The sequence below is a fragment of the Pongo abelii genome, chromosome 21 (assembly GCF_028885655.2).
Source record: "Pongo abelii isolate AG06213 chromosome 21, NHGRI_mPonAbe1-v2.0_pri, whole genome shotgun sequence".
Classification (NCBI taxonomy): domain Eukaryota; kingdom Metazoa; phylum Chordata; class Mammalia; order Primates; family Hominidae; genus Pongo; species Pongo abelii.
In genome coordinates, this window is record NC_072006.2 from 17450265 (window position 1) to 17477094 (window position 26830).

A 26830-nucleotide genomic window follows, 5' to 3' on the forward strand; every position below is an offset into this window, starting at 1 on the left:
TTGAGATGGAATTTCGCTCTTGTCCCCCAGACTGGAGTGCATTGGCACAATCTCAGCTCACTGCAACCTCTGTCTCTTGGCTTCAAGCGATTCTCCTGCCTCAGACTCCTGAGTAGCTGGGATTACAGCCATGCGCCACCATGCCTGACTAATTTTTGTTTTTTTAGTAGAGACAGGGTTTCACCATATTGGCCAGGCTGGTCACAAAGTCTTGACCTTAGGTGATCCACCCACCTCGGCCTCCCAAAGCGCTGGGATTATAGGCGTGAGCCACTGCGCCTGGCCTCATGCTTGTATTATTTATGTAACTAAAAATAAATTTTAATTATATATTTCCATTTTGGGAAAACAAAAAAGAGTTAAAGAGACAGACTATTTTAAGAACATCAATGTCACTAACTGAATAAGAAAATTGTACAGATTTTGAAGATTTTATGTGATTTCTTGGTTGTTGTGTAACTTCCCACTCACACACTCATTCATTCATTCATTCATTCAGTTTTATCAATCTCCCTTCTGCAAAATATTTGAAGTTGCTTACAAAATCATATACATATAGAACTTCATAATGTAACATCAAAATAAAACTATATTAAAATTATATCTATGTTATACCTGTATGTGTGTGTGTGTGTGTGTGTGTGTGTGTGTGTATACGTTATACACATACACAGAAGGCAGATGTCATTGGGCACTGACTGAATCATGAGTCTGTGTTTCCTGATAGTTAGAAGAAAACCTTCTATACTGATACTACCAGAATGAACACGTACACAATATGGTGTGCTTTTTCCAAAACACTGAAAACCTGTTGTTCATTCCTTGAAAGGAAACAATACCTTCTCCTCTCACTGAACAAAACTGGATATCCTAGAAAATTCAATGCCAATCAAAACCATGACAAACACTTTGTTTTTCTTAGGGAGTCAGATGTAGATTCTTAGGTGAAATAGTTATCATTAATTTTTTACCTACAAAAACATGCAGTGGTCACCTCAAAAGTGTGTGGAGCAGGCGGGCATGTTTGTTGACATGGGAGCACCTTGTGCATTGAAGTGCATGTGACATTCCATGTGATTCACTCTCTAAAGCCAGTAGCACCCCAATCACTTTACAACCAAAAACACATCTAGAAATTTCCAAAACACCCCCTGGAGAGGAGTTTTCATCCCCTGTTTTCACTAAGAACCACTGATTAGGGCATGCAGTAGCATTAACTCAGTGCCTTAGATTGAAGCTTCCCAGAAGCTGATGGGAGCATGGAGCTGTGTGCAGGGGTTTATATAGAGTGTGATTCCAGGAAGCAGGGGTGGAGGGAGAATGTCTTTTCATGGTCACCACTGTGAGCCACTGGGGCTTGATTTCACTGGGATCTCCCAAGAGTAAAGCAGAAAGTCGCCGGAATCTGATGGGAGGCAGAAGCATTTACCTACTAACTCCTGGCCCCAAGTGATTGAGAGTTACCTTAGGATAAGTTTGTCACAATTTTGAGCTCACTTGTGCACAGGGCCTGGCGCATTGAGACACTGTCAGCATGAAGTGAGTCCAAGTCCAAACATAATTGTGCACTCTGGCAGCAGTGGGCTGAGAGTATGTGGCTCCAGGAACAAGGCTCAGTGGCACCACTTCTAGGGAGAGGCATGATGATTATCTAAGAAGGCCTCAGGTGTACTGGCCAATCAGCTTAAAACCAGCTCAGGGAGTCTTTGGAGAGGCCATGTAGTTGGGAAAATGTGAAAACCCAGAACATTTTAGATCTGAATCAATACAAGGCCAAGACTGTAGCCACTGGGGTAAATCCTAGCCATGTCAGTCCATTTAGTGAATCACCTTTCTGCTCCCCACCTTCACGGTAAGCAGGCCTTTGTTTCCTGTCCCCTTGTCCATCTTTTGTTCCTGGAGAGAAATTCATTCCCCAAAATATTCCCAGGGCAACATCAACACTTGTACCAGAATACTACTTCTAACCTCCCAGTTCTGGGAGGATTCAGCTGGTCTGTGGTTGTAAAGGTCAAGGTGTGGCTTGATCTTTTCTCTTAACTCAATTGAAGTCTGAGATGCAGAAGCCAGGCTGTTCACATTTACAGTAGAAACTGATCCTGTACCCACAGCACAGCCTCAAGCCCTGGCTGTCACAGCAAGTTCATGATTCTCCTGCCATGAAGTTGCTGTGAGAGTGAACAAGGCTGTGGGGCTTCTCCAGGCTAAGTGTGAGACGATGCTCCCACAGACTTACTTCCTGCCAGCCACACCCTGGGGAGGAACAAAAGGATGCAATGCCAAGGCAAGGGAGGCTTCGTGGGTGGCGATCTCTTAGTTTGCTCTGGGTTTGTGCTCAGTGCTCAGCACTGAGGAAGTTGTGCTGAGGAAGTTGATGGCTGTCTCCAGGCCCCATCTGTCCACATTGTGCGCATCCTCAGAGCAGGGAGCTGGCACTTACCTCCAGACTCCCAAATCTCCCAGTTAAACTCAGTACACTTCTAATAGGCACCATCTTGGCTCCAGTCCCCTTGAAGCAGACCCTGGGACTATCTGGAAAGTGATGCTAGGGCTCTGGAGAGATGGAGGACTGGAAAGAGGAGGGGAAGAGGCCAGGAGCCCATGTTAGGAAGCCTTATGATCTCACACACTGTAGGAACCTGGGCTCAGACCCCCAGGGACCCACCAAAAACTGGAGAGAACCTCCCACTGGAGACATGCAAAAGGAGACTATTCATCCACTGGTCCCTTGGCCATGGGCCAAGGGTTGCCTGGTGGTGGTGAGGTGGGTATTAGTTCCCTCACAGGGCAGCCACTGGGATGGCAGGTGGCTCCACAGTCATGCAGTTGGTTCTTAGCAGAGCCGATGTGCACCAGAATTCTCCTGCATGGCCACAAAGTTGTAGCTGTGCATTTGCTCTTTAATGAGTGCATGGCTCATGCTCGGTTTATAGGACATGTGATTCTCATCACATCAATTTTTACAGAAAAGAAGATGCAGGTGGCCTGCCTTTTCAGCTGTATCCTCTGTAATGCAACAAGGAGGGTGACAGGGAGGTGCTGGAGACACTCTGAAGTTCCCTATAGTCTCCTGCTGCCAGAAGTCACAGCAGCCTTAGTCACAGGAAGAGTCAAAGGTCAGGGTGTGTGGTCCATGGGCACTTCCTGCTGCTCAGTCCTCTGCTCCTTTCAAGGCTGTCCCATGCCTGCGAAGTCCCCTCACATTAACCCCGAGGCAAGCAGGAACTTCCTTGGTTCTCAGCATCCTTTCAACCAGAAAAGGGGCTCAGGTTCTTCTTCCACCCCCATCTCCCATATGCCAAAATTTAACTTGTCCTGAGACCCATTCCACATTTTCTTTGTGAGAAACACAGCCAGAGTAGATCATAATTAAAGAGTGTGGCCTGGCGTGACAGTATTAGCCATAACTTCTGGCCTGGAAACAGACACTACAGGGAAGCAAGTCATGGAGGAGGGTTTAATGAAGGGGTATGGAGAGCTGTGGGTGGGGTGTGGGGAGTCATAGAGAAGAGTGTAATGAAGAGGTATAGAGAGCTGTGGGCAGGGAGCAGGAAGTCATGGAGAAGAGTGTAATGAGGAGGTATAGAGAGCTGTGGGTGGGGTGTGGGGAGTCATGGAGGAGAGTGTAATTAAGAGGCATAGAGAGCTGTGGGTGGGGTGTGGGGAGTCATGGAGGAGGGTCTAATGAAGAGATATAGAGAGTTGTGGGCTGGGTGTGGGGAGTCATGGAGGAGAGTGTAATGAAGAGGTATTGAGATGGGCGGGGTGCGGGAAAGTCACTGAGGTGCAGTACCCTAGCGGCCAGCAGCAGTGGGGAGCTGCTACTGCCCCCAGCAGAACAGGGGGACTCCCAATCTCTGAGAGAGAAACCAGTATTAGGAAGAGGGACTTTCTGATTGGAGCTGCAGCCTTCAGTGGAGGAACAGATACATGGGCAAAGGGAGGGAGCCTGGGGAGTCCCTCCAGTCGTATAACATTTATTTCTGTTTGTCTGCCCCTTCCTGGGCTTCCTTAAGGTCTGCCTTACCTTTTACCCAACCCCTATCTGTTTACATTAGCTAGAGTGGATTTTTGTTGTCTGCTTCTGGAAATTCTGATGGAGATACTGTGTTTACATGTTTACATACATTATTCAGTTTAATTCATGCAACAAACCCAGTGAAGTGAAAACCCCCTAAAAACTCACATGCACTCTGCCAACGAAGATGTGGGAGCTCAGATAGGGTAGGTGCAGGAGACACTGTCAGTGGCCGGGCTAAATCCTCTCCATTCTCAGTTCCACAGGCTAATCAATAGCTGCCTAGGGAGAACACCTCTGCCTGAGGGCATTACTGTTCTGGCTGCAGGATGATGGTGGACCTGAGTTCAGGGCAGGCCAGAGGTGCTGGAAACGCAGTGTCCAGGAAGCAGCCCTCAACCAATGGCAGCTCGGAGCTGGTAGATAAATGTCCTAGTTTCCTAGCTGCTGTGAAGAGAATCTCTCTGGGGTGTAGTCTGCAGCTGTTTCCAGAATTTCCCTGTGAGTTGAGTCCTGATTGCTCCCAGTGGTAATGAGCTCAATGATACCTCCCATCTTAACTTTCTACCCTTTCCCATCTCTCCCCAACTCCCCACTCCACTGAGTTTTCTGAGGATCACTTCTCAAAGAAATGACTTGTACTTAATCCTTACCTAGGGGAGGTGGGAAACCAAATCTGAGACATCAAGTTTCTTACCCAAGATTGCCTATCAAGTGTCGGGGAGTTTCAAGCTCTCCAACACTTGATAAAATACAACTAAATGATACTGAGTACATGTGTGTAATGCATGGTACAAGGGCAGAAATTCATGGTTCTAGAGTGTTGGATTTCACATGGAAATATGGTTTGTCAAATTTTGTACCTCAGAGTGCCAGTGGGAGACTTGTGCTTGTGGATTCCCTAAGCAGTCAAAGGCAGAGAGGAATTAACGAGAGAGATGATGGATGAGAGGGGAGTGATGATGAGGGCAAGCCTCATGGTGGAGGAGGAAGATGGCACCACACCGGGAAAACTGTGATAGAGTAGGGTATCTAGACAACAAATGGCCAGTCCTCTGGGAACTGGGTTAAGGGTTTGAAAAAAGAAAAAGAAACAGAGAAAAAGGGAAACACACAAAAAAGCCTATACACCTTCTGCTAATATTATGTGTGACTATTTATACACATGTTATGGGTTCCTCTGAAAGTATGAAAACATCACATATGGGTGGCAACTTCACAACAGCAGCTACCCAACAGGAAGAAAGAAAGGAAAAGAGAACAGATAGTTTGGAGTGACTCTGCATGGATGGGATCTGGGTTAATCTTCAATTTGTGTTGCTGCTGTTTTGTATCATTAAACTTTATATCTTTTAGTAGCTGAATCTTTATTAGAAACCATTGGGATTTTGGAGTGAATGCTGAACATGTTGAGAACAGGTGAATTCTATAGGGAGAAAACAAACAAACACCAAATACCAGCAACACAATCCTGCAATCTTGTTTTATCTGTAGGGTGGAGCGAGGGCTTTAAATCCTGCCAGTGACAAAATGAATTATTAATCTTTTTTTTTAAATTATTGCAAAATAGAAATAATATAAAATTTGTCATTTAACTATTTTTAAGTGTATAGTTCAGTGACATTAGATACATTTACAATGTTGTGTAACCATCACCACGATCCATCTCCGGAACTTTTTCATCTTCTAAGACACAGTACAGAGTACTCTGTACCTATTAAACAACTCCCCATTCTCCCTTCCTTCAGTTCCTGGAATCCACCGTTCTACTTTCTGTCTCTATGAAGCTGACTACCCTCAGTATCTCATATATATGGAATCGTACAATATTTATCTTCACCTATTATTTTTGACTTATGTAAAATTTCAGTATTTTACACACTTTTTTGGTTTTATTTGTAAATAACAAATAATCCTTTATTAAGATATATTCATAACACATTGATGTTGTAATAAACCTTAAAAAATAGCAGTTTGGAAATAAAAGGTATATAGATTAGGATGGAAGAAATAAAACTGTCTTTGTCTGCAGATGATATGATTGCCTATATAGAAAATCTGAAAGAATCAACAGAATAACTGAAACTTTATAATAATTGTATAGCAAGCATGCAGGATACAAGGTTAGTATACAAAAGTCAGTCACTTTCCTATATGCCAGCAGCCTATGAATGAGTGGAATTTAAAATGAAAACACATTACCATTTACATTAGCAGCCCAAAACTGAAATATTTAGATACTGATCTAACAAAATATGTAGAAGGTTTATATGAGGAAAATGACAAAACTTTGATTAAAAGGAATCAAAAGACTGGATAAATAAAAAGTTATTCAATGTTTATAGACAGGACAACTCAATATTTTCAAAATGTCAGTTCTTTACCACTTGACTGGTAGATTCAATGCAATCCCAATCAAAATCCCAGCAAGATATTTTTGTTACATAAACTAATTGATTCTAAGTTAGTTTTTTTTGACCTCTGAACTTTTTATTGGCCTCCTTCTCCCCAAAGGTCCCCTGCTTCTGCTGGCTTTATGTCTCAGAACTTTGGTGTCATTGTTCTCAGATACCAGTTTGCCATCCACTATCTGGTGGGTGTTGGTCTTTTGGATGGTTTACATGGAGTTGCTGTTGTCCAGGGCATCACCAATATTGAAGTCCTCGCCATCTTCCAGCAGGCAATGGTAGGTGGAGATCTCAACCTCCAGCTTGACCTTGATGTTCAGCAGGACCTCGTACTCCTGGGCCTGGCGCTGTCCCTCTGCCCGGGCCTGTGCCAGCTCTGACTTCAAGTGCAGCAGGATCCCGTTGAGCTGCTCCATCTGCAGGGTGTAGTGGGCCTCCACCTCCCTCAGGCTGTTCTCTAAGCTGGCCTTCAGATTTCTCATGGAATCCAGGTTGATCTCCAAGGTCTGGACTGTGTGTCTCAGCTCTGTGAGCATCATCTCAGCAGCTCCACATCTCAGCAGCTCCAACCTCAGCAGACTATGTGGTGACCACTGTGGTGCTTTCCTTAATCTGCTGAGACCAGTACTTGTCCAGCTCATCTCAGTTCTTCTGAGCCAGCTTGTCATATTGGGCCTGGATGTCTGCCATGATCTAGGTGAGGTCTTGAGATTTCAGGGCATCTACCTCCACAGTCAAACCAGAGCTGGTAATCTGGGCTTGTAGGCCTCTTATTTCCTCTTTGTGGTTCTCCTTCATGAAGAGCAGCTCCTCCTTGAGAGCCTTGATCTATGTCTTCAGTTGCAGCCAAGTGACATTGGTGTCATCAATGATCTTGCAGAGCCCATGGAGGTTGCTCTCTACAGATTGGAGCATGGCCAGCTCTGTCTCATACTTGACTCTAAAGTCATCAGCAGCAAGACGGGCATTGTCAGTCTGCAGAACGATGTGGGCATTGTCCACAGTATTCGCAAAGATCTGAGCCCTCAGGTCCTCGATGGTCTTGAAGTAATGCCCCCAGTCTCTGACCTGGGGTCCCTTCTCCTCCAATTGCTCACAGATTTTGCTCTCCAGCCTCCAGTTCTCGGTCTCCAGGCTCCTCATTCTATCCAGGTAGGAGATCAGGCGGTCATTCAGGCTTTGCCTGGTTTCCTTCTTGTTCTGTATGCTTTCTATTCCTGCCAGACTCCCGGCCATCCCCACAGCCATGGCTCTGGACACCATGCCACCCTGGAAGCTGGTGGAGCGGGACACGGAGATCAGGGGACCAGAGCCGCCAGCACCTGCACAGACACTGGCCTTGCTGCTGATCAGCCAGGCACCGTAGTTTGGCACCTGGACAGAGCCCAGGGACCAGTAGTTGGTGGAGAAGGTGGAGCGAGTGGTGAAGCTCATGCTGTCCGAGGAGGAGAGTGAGAAGACAGGACTCAGGCTTTGCTGACGATCTCGATTTTACATTTATATGGAAAGGCAAAAGACCCAGAATAGCCAACTAAATATTGAAAGAGAAGAAAGTCAGAATACTTACACTAACCAACTTCAGGGCTTACTGAAAGCTACAGTAATCAAGATGGTGAGGTACTGATGAAAGAATAAATGAATAGTTCAAAGTAATAGAACAGAGAGCTAAGGTATAGACCCACATTAATATAGTCAATTACTCTTTGATATAGGAGCAAAGGTGATGCAATGGAGAAATGTTGTCTTTTCCATAAATGGTGCTGAAACAACTGGACATTTCTGTGTAAAAAAAATGAATCTAGATCAAACCTTACATCCTTCACAAAAATTAACCCAATAGAAAGAACACAGACCTAAATATAAAATGCAGAACTATAAACCTCCCAGAAAATAACGGGAGAAAATCAATGACTTGGGTATGGCAATATAACACCAGAGGCAAAACCCACAAAAAGTAATAAGCTTGATTATATTAAAATTAAAAATTGCTGCTTGGAAAAACACACAGTTAAGAAAATGAGAGGGGCTGCTCCAAGATGGCCAAATAGGAACAGCTCCAGTCTACATCTCCCAGCATGAGTGACACAGAAGATGGGTGATTTCTGCATTTCCAACTGAGGTACTGGGTTCATCTCACTGGGGCTCATTGGACAGTGGGGGCAGGAGAGTGGGTGCAGCCCACTGAGTGTGAGCTGAAGCAGGACAAGGCATCACCTCACCCAGGAAGCACAAGGGGTCAGGGAATTCCTTTCCTAACAAAGGGAAGGGGTGACTGATGGCACCTGGAAAATAGGGTCACTCCCACCCTAATACCGTGTTTTTCCAATGGTCTTAGCAAACGGCACACCAGGAGATTATATCCTGCGCCAGGCTTGGAGGGTCCCATGCCCATGGAGCCTTGCTCATTGCTAGCACAGCACTCTGAAATCGAACTGCAAGGTGGCCGCAAGGTTGGGGGAGGGGCGCCTGCAATTGCTGAGGATTGAGTAGGTAAAAAAAGCAGCGGGAAGCTCGAACTGGGTGGAGCCCACCGCTGCTCAAGGAGGCCTGCCTGCCTCTGTAGACTCACCTCTAGGGGCAGGGCATAGCTAAACAAAAGGCAGCAGAAACCTCTGCAGACTTAAACTTCCCTGTCTGACAGCTTTGAAGAGAGTAGTGGTTCTCCCAGCATGGAGTTTGAGATCTGAGAATGGACAGACTGCCTCCTCAAGTGGGTCTCTGACTCCCGAGTAGCCTAACTGGGAGGCACCCCCCAGTAGGGGCAGACTGACACCTTACATGGCCAGGTGTTACCCCTCTGAGACTAAGCTTCCAGAGGAATGATCAGGCAGGAACATTTGCTGCTCAGCAATATTCGCTGTTCTGCAGCCTCCGCTGCTGATACCCAGGCAAACAAGGTCTGGAGTGGACCTCCAGCAAACTCCAGCAGACCTGCAGCTGAGGGTCCTGACTGTTAGAAGGAAAACTAACAAACAGAAAGGACATCCACACCAAAACCCCATCTGTACGTCACCATCATCAAAGACCAAAGGTAAATAAAACCACAAAGATGGGGAAAAAACAGAGCAGAAAAGCTGAAAATTCTAAAAATCAGAGCACCTCTCCCCCTCAAAAGGAATGCAGCTCCTCGCCAGCAATGGGACAAAGCTGGATGGAGAATGACTTTGACGAGTTGAGAGAAGAAGGCTTCAGATGATCAAACTCCTCTGAGCTAAAGGAGGAAGTTTGAACCCAATGCAAAGAAGCTAAAAACCTTGAAAAAAGATTAGATGAATGGCTAACTAGAATAACCAGTGTAGAGAAGTCCTTAAATGGCCTGATGGAGCTGAAAACCATGGCACAAGACTACATGAAGAATGCACAAGCTTCAGTAGCTGATTTGATCAACTGGAAGAAAGGGTATCAGAGATGGAAGATCAAATGAATGAAATGAAGTGAGAAGAGAAGTTTAGAGAGAAAGGGTAAAAAGAAATGAACAAAGCCTCCAAGAAATATGGGATTATGTGAAAAGACCAAATCTACTTCTGATTGGTGTACCTGAAAGTGATGGGGAGAATGGAACCAAGTTGGAAAACACTCTGCAAGATATTATCCAGGAGAACTTCCCCAACCTAGCAAGGCAGGCCAACATTCAAATTCAGAAAATACAGAGAATGCCACAAAGATACTCCTTGAGAAGAGCAACTCCAAGACACATAATTGTCAGATTCACCAATGTTGAAATGAAGGAAAAAATGTTAAGGGCAGCCAGAGAGAAAGGTCGGGTTACCCACAAAGGGAAAGCCATCAGACTAACAGTGGATCTCTCAGCAGAAATTCTACAAGCCAGAAGGAAATGGGGGCCAATATTCAACATTCTTAAAAAAAATAATTTTCAACCCAGAATTTCATGTCCAGCCAAACTAAGCTTCATAATTGAAGGAGAAATAAAATCCTTTACAGACAAGCAAATGCTGAGAGATTTTGTCACCACCAGGCCTGCCCTACAAGAGCTCATGAAGGAAGCACTAAACATGGAAAGGAACAACTAGTACCAACCACTGCAAAAACATGCCAAATTGTAAAGACCATTGATGCTAGGAAGAAACTGCATCAACTAATGAGCAAAATCACCAGCTAACATCATAATGACAAGATCAAATTCACACATAACAATATTAACCTTAAATGTAAATGGGCTAAATACTCCAATTGAAAGACACAGACTGGCAAATTGGATAAAGAGTCAAGATCCATCAGTGTGCTGTATTCAGGAGACCCATCTCATGTGCAGAGACACACATAGACTCAAAATAAAAGGATGGAGGAATATCTACCAAGCAAATAAAAAAAAAAAAAGGCATGGGTTGCAATGCTAGTCTCTGATAAAACAGACTTTAAACCAACAAAGATCAAAAGAGACAAAGAAGGTCATTACATAATGGTAAAGGGATCAATTCAACAAGAAGAGCTAACTATCTTAAATATATATGTACCCAATACAGGAGCACCCAGATTCATAAAGCAAGTCCTTAGAGATCTACAAAGAGACTTAGACTCCCACACAATAATAATGGGAGACTTTAACAGCCCACTGTCAACATTAGACAGATCAATGAGACAGAAAGTTAACAAGGATATCCAGGAAATGAACTCAGCTCTGCACCAAGCAGACCTAATAGACATCTACAGAACTCTCCACCCCAAATCAACAGCATATGCATTCTTCTCAGCACCACATCACACTTATTCCAAAATTGACCACATAGTTGGAAGTAAAGCACTCTTCAGCAAAAGTAAAAGAATAGAAATTACAACAAACTGTCTCTCAGACCACAGTGCAATCAAACTAGAACTCAGGATTAAGAAACTCACTCAAAAGTGCTCAATGACATGGAAACTGAACAACCTGCTCCTGAATGACTACTGGGTACATAACAAAATGAAGACAGAAATAAAGATGTTCTTTGAAATCAATGAGAACAAAGACACCACATACCAGAATCTCTGGGACACATTTAAAGCAGTGTGTAGAGGGAAATTTATAGCATTAAATGCCCACAAGAGAAAGCAGGAAAGATCTAAAATTGACACCCTAACATCACAATTAAAAGAACTAGAGAAGCAAGAGCAAACAAATTCAAAAGCTAGCAGAAGGCAAGAAATAACTAAGATCAGAGAAGAACTGAAGGAGATAGAGACACAAAAGGCCTTCAAAAAATCAATGAATCCAGGAACTGGTTTTTAGAAAACATAAACAAAATTGATAGACCGCTAGCAAGACTAGTAAAGAAGAAAAGAGAGAAGAATCAAATAGACACAATAAAAAATGATAAAGGGGATATCACCACTGATCCCACAGAAATACAAACAACCATCAGAGAATACTATAAACACCTCTACACAAATAAACTAGAAAATCTAGAAGAAATGGATAAATTCCTCGACACATACAGTCTCCCAAAACTAAATCAGGAAGAAGTGAGTCTCTGAATAGACCAATAACAGGCTCTGAAATTGAGGAAATAATTAATAGCTTACCAACCAAAAAAAGTCCAGGACCAGATGGATTCACAGCCCAATTCTACCAGAGGTACAAGGAGGAGCTGGTACCATTTCTTCTGAAACTATTCCAATCAATAGAAAAAGAGGGAATCCTCCCTAACTCATTTTATGAGGCCAGCATCGTCCTGATACCAAAGCTTGGCAGAGACACAACAAAAAAAGAGAATTTTAGATCAATATCCCTGATGAACATTGACGCAAAAATCCTCAATAAAATACTGGCAAACCGAATCCAGCAGCACATCAAAAAGCTTATCCACCACGATCAAGTTTGTTTCATCCCTGGGATGCAAGGCTGGTTTGACATATGCAAATCAACAAATGTAATCCAGCATATAAACAGAACCAAAGACAAAAACCACATGATTATCTCAATAGATGCAGAAAAGACCTTTGACAAAATTCAACAGCCTTTCATGTTAAAAACTCTCAATAAATCAGGTATTGATGGGATGTATCTCGAAATAATAAGAGCTACTTATGGCAAACCCACAGCCACTATCATACTGAATAGGCAAAAACTGGAAGCATTCCATTTGAAAACTGTCACAAGACAGGCATGCCCTCTCTCACCACTCCTATTCAACATAGTGTTGGAAGTTCTGGCCAGGGCAATCAGGCAGAAGAAAGAAATAAAGGGTATTCAATTAGGAAAAGAGGAAGTCAAATTGTCCCTGTTTGCAGATGACATGATTGTATATATAGAAAACCCCATTGTCTCAGCCCAAAATCTCCTTAAGCTGATAAGCAACTTCAGCAAAGTCTCAGGATACAAAATCAATGTGCAAAAATCACAAGCCTTCTTATACACAAATAACAGACAAACAGAGAGCCAAATCATGAGTGAACTCCCATTCACAATTGCTTCAAAGAGAATAAAATACCTAGGAATCCAACTTCCAAGGGATGTGAAGGCCCTCTTCAAGGAGAACTACAAACCACTGCTCAAGGAAATAAAAGAGGACACAAACAAATGGAAGAACATTCCATGCTCATGGATAGGAAGAATCAATATCGTGAAAATGGCCATACTGCCCAAGGTAATTTATAGATTCAATGCCATCCCCATCAAGCTACCAATGACTTTCTTCACAGAATTGGAAAAAACTACTTTAAAGTTCATATGGAACAAAAAAAGAGCCCGCATGGCCAAGACAATCCTAAGCCAAAAGAACAAAGCTGGAGGCATCATGCTACCTGACTTCAAACTGTACTACAAGGCTACAGTAACTAAAACAGCATGATACTGTTACCAAAACAGAGATATAGACCAACGGAACAGAACAGAGCCCTCAGAAATAATACCACACATCCACAACCATCTGATCTTTGACAAGCCTGACAAAAACAAGAAAGATTTCCTATTTAATAAAAGGTGCTGGGAAAACTGGCTAGCCATATGTAGAAAGCTGAAACTGCATCCCTTCCTTAAACCTTATACAAAAGTTAATTCAAGATGGATTAAAGACTTAAATTTTAGACCTAAAACCATAAAAATCCTAGAAGAAAACCTAGGCAATACCATTCAGGACATAGGCATGGACAAAGACTTCATGACTAAAACAGCAAAAGCAATGGCGACAAAAGCCAAAATGGACAAATGGGATCTAATTAAACTAAAGAGCTACTGCACAGCAAAAGAAACTACCATCAGAGTGAACAAGCAACCTACAGAATGGGAGACAATTTTTGCAATCTACTCATCTGACAAAGGGCTAATATCCGGAATCTACAAAGAACTCAAACAAATTTACAGGAAAAGAACAAACAACCCCATCACAAAGTGGGCAAAGGATATGAACAAACACTTCTCAAAAGAAGACATGCAGCCAGGAGACACATGAAAAAATACTCATCATCACTGGCCATGAGAGATATGCAAATCAAAACCACAATGAGATACCATCTCACACCAGTTAGAATGGCGATCACTAAAAAGTCAGGAAACAACAGGTGCTGGAGAGGATGTGGAGAAATAGGAACACTTTTACACTGTTGGTGGGACTGTAAACTAGTTCAACCATTGTGGAAGACAGTGTGGCAATTCCTCAAGGATCTAGAACTAGAAATACCACTTGACCCAGCCATCCCATTACTGGGTATGTACCCGAAGGGTTATAAATCATGCTGCTATAAAGGCATATGAACACGTATGTTTATTGCGGCACTCTTCACAATAGCAAAGACTTGGAACCAACCCAAATGAGGATCAATGATAGACTGGATTAAGAAAATGTGGCACATATACACCATGAATACTATGAAGCCATAACAAAAGGAAGAGTTCACGTCCTTTGTAGGGACATGGATGAAACTGGAAACCAACATTCTCAGCAAACTTTCACAAGGACAAAAAACCAAACACCACATGTTCTCACCCATAGGTGGGAATTGAACAATGAGAACACTTGGACACAGGAAGGGGAACATCACACACCGAGGTCTGTCATGGGGTGGGGGGAGGGGGGGCGGGAAAGTATTAGGAGATATACCCAATGTAAATGAAGAGTTAATGGGTGCAGCACACCAACGTGGCACATGTATACGTACGTAACAAACCTGCACATTGTGCACATGTACCCTAGAACTTAAAGTATAATAATAAAAAAAAAGAAAATGAAGACAAGCTGCAGACTGAGACAGAATATGTGCAAAGGACACATGTGATAAAGGATTGTTATCCAAAACATACAAAGAACCTTAAACTCAACAGTGAGGAAACAAGCAACTCATTTAAAAAATAAGCCAAAGACTGAAACAGACACTTTGACAAAGATATACAGATGACAAACAAGGATATGAAAAGATACTGCACATCATATGTCATTAGGGAATTATAAATAAAACAATAATGAGACATCACTATTCATTAGAATAAAAATCCAAAACACTGACACCACCAAATATGGTGAAGATGTTGAGCAACGGAAACTCTCATTCATTGCTGCTGAGAATACAGAATGGTACAACTACTTTGCAGGATGATTTGGTGATTACTTACAAAACTAAATATACTCTTAACATAGAATTCAGCAATCGTGATCCTAGGTATTTGCCCAAATGAGTTGAAAACTTATGTCCACACTAAAACCTTCACACAGATGTTTATGGCAGCTTTATTCATAATGGCCAAAACTTTGAAGGAACCAAGATGTCCTTCAGCAAGTGAATGGATAAATAGATTGTGAAACATTCAGACAATGGAATAATATTTAGCACTTAAAAAATGAGCTATTGAGCTGTGAAAAGACATGAAGGAATCTTAAATGTGTGTAGCTAAGTGAAAGAAGCCAATCTGAAAGGGCTGCATACTAAATGATTCCAACTACATGACATTCTGAAAAAGGTAAAACTATGTGGATAATGAAAAGATCAGTGATTGCCAGGGGTTGAGAAGAGGGAGGGATGAATAGATGGAGTGCAGATAATTTTTAGGGCAGTGAAAACTGATCTGTGGAATACTACAGTGTTGGATATATGTCTATTGAATACAAATCTATTGAATGTACAGCACCAAGAGTGAAACCTAATGTAAACTATGGACTTTGGGTGATAATGGTGTATCAGTGTATGTTCCTGGATTGCAACAAATGTACCGCTCCGGTGGGGGAGTTGATAGTGGAAGAGCCCGTGCAGATGTGGGAGTGAGGGGTGTATAGGAACTCTGTACTTGTCTATTCATTTTTCAGTGAACCTGAAACTTCTCTAAAAAATAAAGTTTGTTAAAAAGATAATGTCTCAGCCCTCTCATTTTAAGTATAGGGCAACTGCTGGCTAATAACTCAGCCTCATACTGTACTGAGAAACTGAAAGCAACTCCTCAGTTGGTAATAGCCTCAAGGTACCACCCATATATTGGCTGGCATCTGGGCCGAGCCTTTTTTTCTTCTTCTGTTCCTGGGATAGTTTCATGGAAGCCAGCCCCTTCTGACATGGCCTGAACCATATCTATTCTCATAGCCTCAGGACCTCCCTCCTGTAGTTGTTCCCTTTCTCCTGAAACAACGCCCTCCTTTCTTTACTAGACCATTCCCATCAGCAGGTAAACATGTTCTAGTACCTTCCATGCAGAGAAGCTTTTTTCCTGGTCTCATATTGCTCCTGAGCCAGTGCTGGTTCTTCACTCTCTATGTTATAGCTTCTCAAGGGTTCCGTCTGTTCATACTCACCTCTCATTCTCTTGTCAGCTCACTCCATCACTCCATTAAGACTCTACATGGAGGCCGGGTGCAGTGGCTCACACCTGTAACCCCAGCACTTTGGGAGGCTGAGGCAGTTGGACTTTCTAAGGCCAGGAGTTCCAGACCAGCCTGGCCAACATGGTGAAACCCTGTCTCTACTAAAAAAATACAAATAAAATAAAAAAATTAGTTGGACAAAGCAGTGGCACTTGCCTGTAATCCCAGCTACTCGGGAGGCTGAGGCAGGAGAATTGGTTGAACCTGGGAGGCAGAGGTTGTGGTGAGCCAAGATTGCACCACTGCACTACAGCCTGGGCAACAGAGCCAGATTTCATCTCAAAAAAAAAAAGACTCTTCATAGACACCAAGATCTTTATGTTTCTAAATTCAACAGCCCCTTTCTATTATTCCACATAATCTTAGCAACAGTTGAGCAACCGCTCAGTAACTACTGCCTGTAATACTTTCTTTCCTTGGTAGATCCCCTTCCTACCTCCTTGAGTACTTTTTCCTTATACTCTTCCCTGCTCATCCTCCAAGTGCTGAAGGGCTCTTTCCTGGGCACCCTTTCCTTCTTTATCTGCAAACTCTCTCTGAGTGACAACATTTAGGCCTCAGACTTCAAATCCTCTACATGAAAAGACTCCAAAATTTCCACCTGCTCCTCTCACCTACACCAATAAACCCAACTCTTCATGGATGTCTATAGGCAACATGTCTGTAATGGTCCAAACAGAACTCCAGGTGTATTCCCCCAATCTACCTAGAATATTTATCATTTCATTTCTGCAAACAATATCCAAAATTGATTTATTTTTTGCTAAAGCCGAAAGTCTATGCAACTTCTCTGAATTCTCTTCTTCTCTCACACCAGTAAGTCTTCCTTTCTTTACATGTATAGATATCCTGAATCCTTCACTTCTGTGAATTCTGAATACCTTAGTCCAAGCTTTTAGAATACTGGAAGAGTCTGTAGTCTCCTAAGGCATATACTAATTCAGTCATTGCTCTGTATGTTTGAGTCCCACAGAGACACAAGGAGATTTTTTAAAAGCATGGATCACATTGCTTCCCTACTTCAGACTTTCCAACAACCATGTCCCATTGCTTAGAATATAGTCCAAGCACTTATCTGGGTTCACTTACTCTGCTTGGTCTCACCCTTATCCTCCCTTCTGATCTTGTCTCCAAGTTGCAGCTTCAGCAGCCTACACCACCACAAGCCCGTGCTTCTTTCTAGGCTTAGCACCAGTTATTTCCTTACAAAGGAATGCCATTGAACTTGATCTTTGCAGAGTAGGCTTCTTCTTGTTGCTCAGATCTTAGATTAAATATAAAGTCACCCAAGAGGTAATCTGTTCAGAGTTGCTGCCCAAGCATGGCCATTTTGCTCCATCTAAAGTTTCTGGATAATCTTTTTCATCCCCTCATTCTCTCTCTCTCTCTTCCACACACACACACACACACACACACACACACACACACTCACTTTTTCCATTACTGTTGGCCTTCTTCACTGCTGTATTTTTGATGCTGAGAAACCTGTCTGGCACACAATGTGTGCTTAATAAATGTTTCTGACTGAATAGATGGAAGACACAGTGGAATGACTTGCCCCAAATTGCTCAGTGAGTGGCAGGAACAATGAGAGTCTACAACCCTTGACTCTTTGCACATTATGCCATCCCCAAAAGAGGAAGATTGTTAGTACCATCACTTTTTCTGAAATATTATTTGGCCTTTAAAAAGAGGGAAATTCAGTTATTTGTGACAATGTAGATGAACCTGGAAGACATTGTGCTAAGTGAAATAAGCCAGTCACAGAAAGACAAAGTCTACATGATCTCACTTATATGCAGAATCTAAAAATGTTGAACTCAAAGCAACAGAGAGTAGAATGGTGGCTACAAAAGGTTGCAGGGTGGGAGAAGGAATGAGGAGATATTGATCAAAGGGTGCAAAGTTTCCATTAGAAGGAAAAATATGATTTTGGAGTCTATTGCACAGCATGGTAACAATAGTTGATAATAAAGTATATTTTTAAATAATGAAAAGAATACATTTCCAGTGCCATAACTCTTAAAACTCACTGACAAATTCAATTTCAAGTGGTAACTTAGATTTTGATGTTAAAAGAAGTGTGAGACCATATCACAAACATGGCAAGTCTAGACTAGCATTTGCAGGTGACTAAGAGTTCAGATGATTCCTCCATGTTAGAGATCAAATAAATCTTGATAACATGCCTATTTGTCCATAAAAAGTTAGTTTTATATACTAACAGTGCCTTTTGTGTATATTTAAACAGAACAAATCGTAATTTATTATGTTCTCCAGAAACTGATTTTGCAACGTTGCTAAACTAGCAGACTGGAAAGATGCTCACAATTCTCAGATGGTATGAATGTTTCTCTGCATTGGCATCAGAGCTGCCACTGCTTGGCATTCCAAGAACTTCCCAGCTGCAGGTTCATCACTTTCTCCTCCCGGGAAAGGCATGTGAGATTCTGCACACAGATAGGAATGTCATAAGTATAACTTGCTCTGTGCTTTTCCTTTATTTGAGGCAGGAATTCATTCCCTGGCTGAATGCCATGGGTTACTTATTCTGGGTATTACATTGCACTTTATTAGATACAAATAAAACTTTTATGAAAGTGTTTATAGGAGTGAATGCTGGAAGACCCACTTATATCTCACAGGTGCCAAAGAGCCTGAAGTCATGCCAGTGGTGGAGTGCTGATTGGAACTGACTGGGTTTGGATGGCATCTCTACTCATCTGTAATGGGAGCTCTGTCAAAGGAAACCTTCCTCAGGCACCTGTAATCTGCCTTGGTTCCTTAGATTTGTTTGTAGTTGTTTTTATCCTTTCACAAATTGTGCAATACTGCTTATCAAGCAATGATTAGCAATGAACTTGTCATTATTTTATCTCACTGAGTAATATCGGGAGTTATAAAAAGAAAATGTTTCCCAAGCCTTACCCCCACGACTCTAGTATCTACAATGCATTGGCCTTAACACCAGCCTACAGCCCCAAAATGGTATCTGATACTTGTTCATCAGCTTCCTTTTTTTTTTTTTCCAGATAGGATAAATTTTGGAAAACTCTGGTGGCTTTTGGGTAATGAAGTTAATGATAATTGCCAACTTTTTTCATGAAGTTTCTTGAACTTTGATGAATTTAGGAACAATAATAGTGATTCTGGTCATATGTCACCTTGTTCTTATGTTCTGTGATTCTGAAGGTGAATCTATATATTATTTTCATTTGACCAGTGAGGAAAATAAGGATGAGGACATAATTTAAACCTGGTCAATTCACAGGCAGGGACGATGTGGGACTCACAGTCAATTCTCTGACTTCCAGTCAGAAATCTTGACCCTGAGAGGTTTTCCTACATGAATAGGTTAGATCTATTAATGAGTAGGTAAGGTGAGATGTGGGGTCTATCCTGGCCTTTTAGGTGCAGGTTGAGTTATCAAATCTATGAGGGAAACCACATCCACTAGAAGTCAGAGAATCTGAATGTGAATTCCACCCCTGTCCATTCTTATTTACCAAGTATAAATCAGTTCTTATTCTTATTTTCCCTCATAAGCAAGAACTGACCACCATCTACATCAACTGAAACTTTTCTGGAATCCACACAGTGCAATAATCCTTAGGAAAAGCTACCTGGGATTCCGCTGTTACAATAAGAAGGCCACCAATACTCAACTGGAACCTTACATAATCCCAGTAAAAGGAAAGATTCAGATCTTGTCCTGATTGCAGACTTTGTGTTGGTATTTTAAAATCTGTATCGGTGAATAATTTCAAATTTTAAATCTACCTGCATAGTTGACAAAGGCTTTGGATTGTGATGATTTTAATGTGTATCTATGAATTATTTAATATGCTTTCCTTCAAAGGGTAGAATACATTTTCACTTTTCTTAAGTGTGGGGTAAACTTAATGACTCATGTGTAACAAATAAATTAAGGTATGCATAGAGGTGTCACTTCTAATGCTAGGTCATAAAAGACGTTTTGTTTTCTGCCTTATTCTGTCTTTCTCTTTGATCATTCAGGCTGGGGGATGCCAGCTGCCATATTGTAAAGACACTCAAGCATCCCTGTGGAGAGGTCCCCATGGCACAGAAATGAACTCTCAGCCCAAAAGCCAACAAAGAACCAAGGCCTCAAGCCAGCAGCCATGGGAATGGGAATGGGCCATCTTGGAAGCCGATCCTGCAGCCCCAGTCAAGCCTTCAGATGACAGTAGCCCCAACCAATATCTTCACCGGATCTTCTTCAGAGACCATGTGCCAGCATGACCCTACTAAACCACTCTCAAATTTCTGACCCTCAGAAATTGTGTGAGATAATAATTGTTTTTGTTTTAATATGCTAAGCTTTAGATTTGTTGGTTACTCCAAATTAGATAACTAATTCAGAATGCAATATATACACTCAGCCAGGTATACGCCTCTGCTTCTTGATGCCTGGGGAGAGGGGAGAGAGGGATGGATCCCCACTATTATTGCACCCAGGGTACACTGGTCTGGGTTTAGAATGTCTTGCACTTTTTCAACCTTCTGTTCTCACATTTCTCAGTAGTATGTATATTAAACTCTCTTCAGTAACCTACTTTGAGTCTGCCATTTTTTCCTGTTAGGTTCCCACCTGAAATGGCTGCCATGTAACATCTGCACAAACTCCAGCAAGTGATCACCTGTGCTGTGAATACCTCCCAGTGCAACCATGCCTATCACATTGGATGATACCTTTCAGAGCTGCTGGTGCCAGCAAAGCCAGGCCCCAGTGTCACCACATGGTTTGTCTGCATCACAGGTTCTTTGCTGACATCACCAATGGCTGTGCTGCCCAGTCTTTGCTCTCTCCAGTGCTCCTTTGATATTTGTGCACCCCCCACCTCCTCATAGGACTCAGAAGTAAGTCATGTGAGATGCACTGGAAAGGAGCCAAGAGAAGGGCAATTAGAATCACCCTGAAGCAAATTTGTCTTTCCAGGATGTCCTGCCCAGGGCTTTACTGGGGTCTCACATTAATAGCTCTTGGCAGTGCCCCAGTGCACTAGAAATGCTTATAAATTCCTGAATCCCAGTGTGAACAGAGTTTGGGTCAGTCTGGACCCTTGCTTCATACACTTAGAAGTGAAAAGTGAAAGATTTAGTTTGACTATATTTTGTGATTCATAAGTCATTGCTTCTGTAAAGATTTTGAATCTGATACTCAGAGGCTAAAATATAAAGAATTTGACACCATCTTGGGATCTTGAGTAGGATGTACATAGAAGACATGATACCAGGTGGGGCATGGTGGCTCACGCCTGTAATCCCAGCACTTTGGGAGGCTGAGGCGGGTGGATCACGAGGTCAGGAGATCGAGACTATGCTGGCTAACACGGCGAAACCCTGTTTCTACTAAAAATACAAAAAGTTAGCCAGGCGTGGTGGCGGGCAAATGTAGTCCCAGCTACTGAGACTACAGTCTCAGGCTGAGGCAGGAGAATGGTGTGAACCCGGGAGGTGGAGCTTGCAGTGAGCCGAGATTGTGCCACTGCACTCCAGCCTGGGGGACAGAGCAAGACTCCATCTCAAAAAAAAAAAAAAAAAAAAAAAAACAGACATGATAACCAGAAGTATCATTTGATTCTGGAATCCAAGACCCCACCAGGAGCTGTGATGTGGCCTGGGAGGCTACTGAGAGTGCCCCTTCTGAGGTCAGGTGCCACCATAGCCTGTCTCGCCCTGAGCGTCCCTCAACTCCACTTGTCTCCTCCAGCCCTCCACCTCTTGAAGCAAGTGGAAAACCCTTTTCTATTTTTGGAAATGCTCACACAAACGTGAGAAAGAGTAAAGGATTTTGTCTCAATCCTGGCAAGACTTCATCTTTCCGATGCCTATGAGGATGATAAAAAAGTTTCAGGAACAGATGAATTTGTTTACAGAGAAAGCCCTAAAGACCGGGGTGGTTTTAAATAACATTTCCTAGGGCTATTCAAAGACCCCAGGAGCTTCTCTCCCTTTATTTTTCTTGGTTTCATTTCTGAAAAATGAAGGCTGTCTTTAAATCTCCCAACACTGTCAGAAACACTAAATCCAAAGAACATTGCTGCATTCTTTGCTTTGCTGTAAGGCTGAGAGATTTTTTGTCTCCAGATCTTTTGTTGCTTCTTTATTAAACTGGCAAAAAGTATAAAACGAGAGAAAAGGGAGAGATTCCTTGAACTTCAGTAGCTGTAGCTTCAATTGTAGCTCATTTTGCTTGTTTTTAGTTATTGAGAGAAAGCCTTAGTTAGAATATACCAAATCTATTCTTTGAATGTATTACGCTGATGTAGGTCACTGATTATCTCCATGCCAGGCCCCATGAGAATTTTTCCTTCTCATCTGGCTCCTCAACCTTCCTAAGCCTTCACCTGGTTGCCCGCCTGCCCCTCCAGACCTGAGCTTCACCACCTTGTGTCCGCTCCTTTTTGGGGGGTTGAGGTGTCTGCTGAGCATTCCTTCTTGGTTCTATTGACTGAATCTCACGCATCTTGCATGTCAGCAGCTTTCAAGCTCTATGGATGCTGTACTTCCTATTGCATTGCCTTTCTCTTCTTGACCATAGCCCAGATCATAATTGCTACACCTGCGTTCCTAATAGGTAACCCACAAAACAGCTTCCCCATGCACTATGGGATACTCTAGGCCCATGGGATAGCTCCTAGAGCCCCCTGGTTGGTCAGAGCAGACCTCATTATCCTGCTCAACAAACTGATTGTGTGGAGGTGAGTTTTAGGACTCAAGGGCCTCAGCTACTCCTTCCATCCTAGTCTTTGACCACTTGCTCAGTGGAGACCACTCCTTTACCCTAACCAACCACATCTGCTATTGTCTTATCTCCTAAAGCTGACTGCTCTCTTGGGCTCCCCTGGACTGGGTTTTTGTATAGACTCTGTTGCATGCACCATGAATAATTGCAGTTCCCCTGTCACCCAAGCTCAATCCACTCAGATACCCTGCAGTTCTACTCCAACCCCTGGACTCAGATGGAGCTCAGGGACTCAGACTGCACCACGTGATACAGGGTTTGACTTCCCAGTGGCTTCCTGAAGGAACCAGGTAACATAACTTAGAGGAGTGAGACAGTTAATACCCATGGAAAGGAACTAGAACAGTGAGAGAAAGGAGGTAGGAAGGAGTCATGAAATGAACTTCTCCCACTTCCTGCCCTCAAAGGCCATCTTGAGATGGCCCATACAATAGCTCGAATATAATGAATACCAGAAATGATTTATTGTGTATCTGACATTTAAATTTAACTGGGCACTCTGTATTTTTATTTGCTAAATGTGGCAGCTCTGACTAGGGATCAATATCTGTGAGGGGTAGAGAGAGGAAGCAAAATTCGGCCAAGGAAGAACTTGGTCGTAATGCAGGGCTGGCAAAGTCCTGGTCACCCCAAAGGGAGCTCTGGAGCCACTGTCCCCCATCAGGGTGGTCAGAATTAGGTCAAAAAAGTCTGCCCTTATGCCCCTGCCTTGCTCCATCACCCTGAGAATGGTGTGCAAAGCACACCAGGGATGGTGTACAAACCACACCAGGAATGGCCTGACTGTGCCAGGCAACTCTCAGCAGCTCATGCCAACCTAGAAGAGCCAGCGGCATCCAATGGCCACACTCTGCAGCTGGGAGCAAGTCCTAACTTGAAGGGGGATCTGGGCAGCAGATCTATGCACCCACCGTGCCTAGTCTGTACTTTATTTTCTCCTCAAATTTCTTTCCTATTCACTCACTTAAATAAAGGAGAGCCCTTGCTCTGATTCTGTGCCTTGCACCCCATGAGTCACCCCCATTCTGTGCTCCCTCTGGACATGCTTTGAGTGCTCCCCTTCTTTCTCCAAGTTATTCGTTTGCCTGTGATGTCTTCCCTGCCAGAGGCTTAAGCTCTTCCACAGGCTGTACTGTGTCTTTTTCATTTAGAAAAAAAAAAATATGTTGAACACTAATCATGAATCAGGCACTGGGGCAATACTGTGAACAAGAGCAACTCATTCAGTCCCACCTTGAGCTTAGAATTAGCAGCAAGGTGCACTCAGTTTAGACAGGTAGCTGTGGTATTATGATGGGTGTCTTAGCCTGGTTTCCCCCAGAAGCAGACCTTGAAACAAGAATTTGTTGCATTAAGTTTGTTTAGAAGATGATTAAGGAAACCCTGGTAAGTGAATGAGGAGGTGAAAGGAAAGGAAAGGTAGCCAGCACAGGTGTGCTATCCAGCAGTGACCACTGGAGCCAGCGAGGGCACCTGGAGCTCCGGATGACATGAGTCATGACCGTAATCCCACCAAGGAACAACAGAGCTGGGAAACTTGTCCACCATGCCTGCCAGCTATTGAGGAGATCTGCTGTGTGTGTGTGTTTGCGTGGCAGTTACTAATTTTCTAGAATTTCCAGTTTGGAGTACATGGGCTCTGGCTGCCAGATAGTCTTCAGATTTATTAGCCATCAGGCTGCTATGAACTGCACTCAGAAGGCCTGGAGAACTGTGAGTGGACCATTAACCACTAACACTACAACTGAGAAGACCAGAACAGGGTGGATGAGTCCCCAGGCATAACCCAACCTAATGCAGATTAACAGGAGTAGAAGGAAAGGGAGTAGGTTCCAAGAGAAGATGCAACATGTAAGAAGGCTCAGAGGCAAGACATTGCTGGCCTGTCTAAGGGAAGGGAAGGAGTTTAAGCAATGGCAACATCGATTGCCGGGAAGCACTGTGGGTGGGGACAGGGAGTTGAGGGAAACAGATCCTGGGAGGCTTTGAGAGCCACTTCATGTGTCTCTGAGGCCAGGCTCTCACAGCCATCTGGAGTCCTTGGCTGACTTAGCTTAAGAGAAGTCTGTTTGCTAAAGGGCCTCAGAAAGTGTTGTTATGTCATGGGATCTATAGCACTACTACCTTCAAATTGAACATTCTGAATAGGGTTTATGAAAAAAAAGCATTTCTCCCTTAATATGAGCAACACCACTGTCGTTACCACAGAGAAGCCCACTGTGCCCCAAACCCCTGCACTTAATTTGAAGGTAAAATTCAGGCCCAGGAGCACCCCTCCAGACTCCTCTGGGCATGTTGAAATGTGCCCTCCAGCATGCAGTTTCTCCCCCACAACGAGGCTCATGAGGTCAAATGAGTATCAGCGCTGCATTGATCCTACACACCAAAGGCAAATATTTTAACATAAAGAAAAGGACATACGGAGTGAGAAAAACAGTCTGCAACAGTGCTGGGTTCTGGAGGGCAATGGGAACTGGGCCAGCTCTGACACCAAAATCCTTACCACCCTAACTAGAATTCCAAAATCATTCCCAAGTAGCAATCAACCTCATCGTCAACCTTAAAGAATTTAGACTGTAGCTCGGGGTCAATGGTAAAGAATCTACAGTGCTGAGAAAAATGTTCTGCTTGTTTATACTCAAGAAGTTTATTGAAGTCATTGGGCATGGTGATGATGATTTTTTTTTTTTTTTATTAAGTATTTACTGATCATTCTTGGGTGTTTCTCGGAGAGGGGGATATGGCAGGGTCATAGGATAATAGTGGAGAGAAGGTCAGGAGATAAACACATGAACAAAGGTCTCTGGTTTTCCTAGGCAGAGGTCCCTGCGGCCTTCTGCAGTGTTTGTGCCCCTGGGTACTTGAGATTAGGGAGTGGTGATGACTCTTAAAGAGCATGCTGCCTTCAAGTATGTGTTTAACAAAGCACATCTTGCACCGCCCTTAATCCATTTAACCCTGAGTTGACACAGCACATGTTTCAGAGAGCATGGGGCAGGGGGAAAGGCCATAGATCAACAGCATCCCAAGGCAGAAGAATTTCTCCTAGTCAGAACAAAATGGAGTGTCCTATGCCCACCTCTTTCTACACAGACACAGCAACAATCTGATCTCTCCTTCCTTTCCCCACACTTCCCCCCCTTCTTTTCAACAAAACCGCCATTGTCATCATGGCCCACTCCCCATGGTGGCTGTCTCTTCGGAGCTGTTGGGTACACCTCCCAGACAGGGCGGCCGGGCAGAGGCGCTCCTCACCTCCCAGACAGGGCAGCTGGGTAGAGGCGCTCCTCACCTCCCAGACAGGGCGGCCAGGCAGAGGCGCTCCTCACCTCCCAGACAGGGCGGCCGGGCAGAGGCGCTCCTCACCTCCCAGACAGGGCGGTCTGGCAGAGGCGCTCCTCACTTCCCAGACGGGGCGGCCGGGCAGAGGCGCTCCTCACATCCCAGACGGGGCGGCAGGGCAGAGGTCCTCCTCACTTCCCAGATGGGGCGGCCGGGCAGAGGCGCTCCTCACTTCCCAGGCGGGGCGGCCGGGCAGAGGCGCTCCTCACTTCCCAGGCGGGGCGGCCGGGCAGAGGCGCTCCTCACTTCCTCCCAGATGTGGTGGCAGCCAGGCAGAGGCGCTCCTCACCTCCCAGACAGGGCGGCCGGGCGGAGGCGCTCCTCACTTCCCAGAGGGGGAGGCCGGGCAGAGGCGCTCCTCACATCCCAGACGGGGCGGCCGGGCAGAGGCCCTCCTCACTTCCCAGACGGGGCAGCCGGGCAGAGGCGCTCCTCACTTCCCAGAGGATGGACTGCCGGGCAGAGGCGCTCCTCACTTCCCAGACGGGGTGGCCGGGCAGAGGCACTCCTC

General features: G+C 43.9%; 1 pseudogene; it reads right to left on the reverse strand.

Moving 5' to 3' along the window:
* Window positions 1-6482: 6482 nt before the first annotated feature.
* On the reverse strand, window positions 6483-7860 carry LOC100437740 (keratin, type I cytoskeletal 18-like; annotated as a pseudogene).
* Between the last annotated feature and the right edge of the window lie 18970 nt (window positions 7861-26830).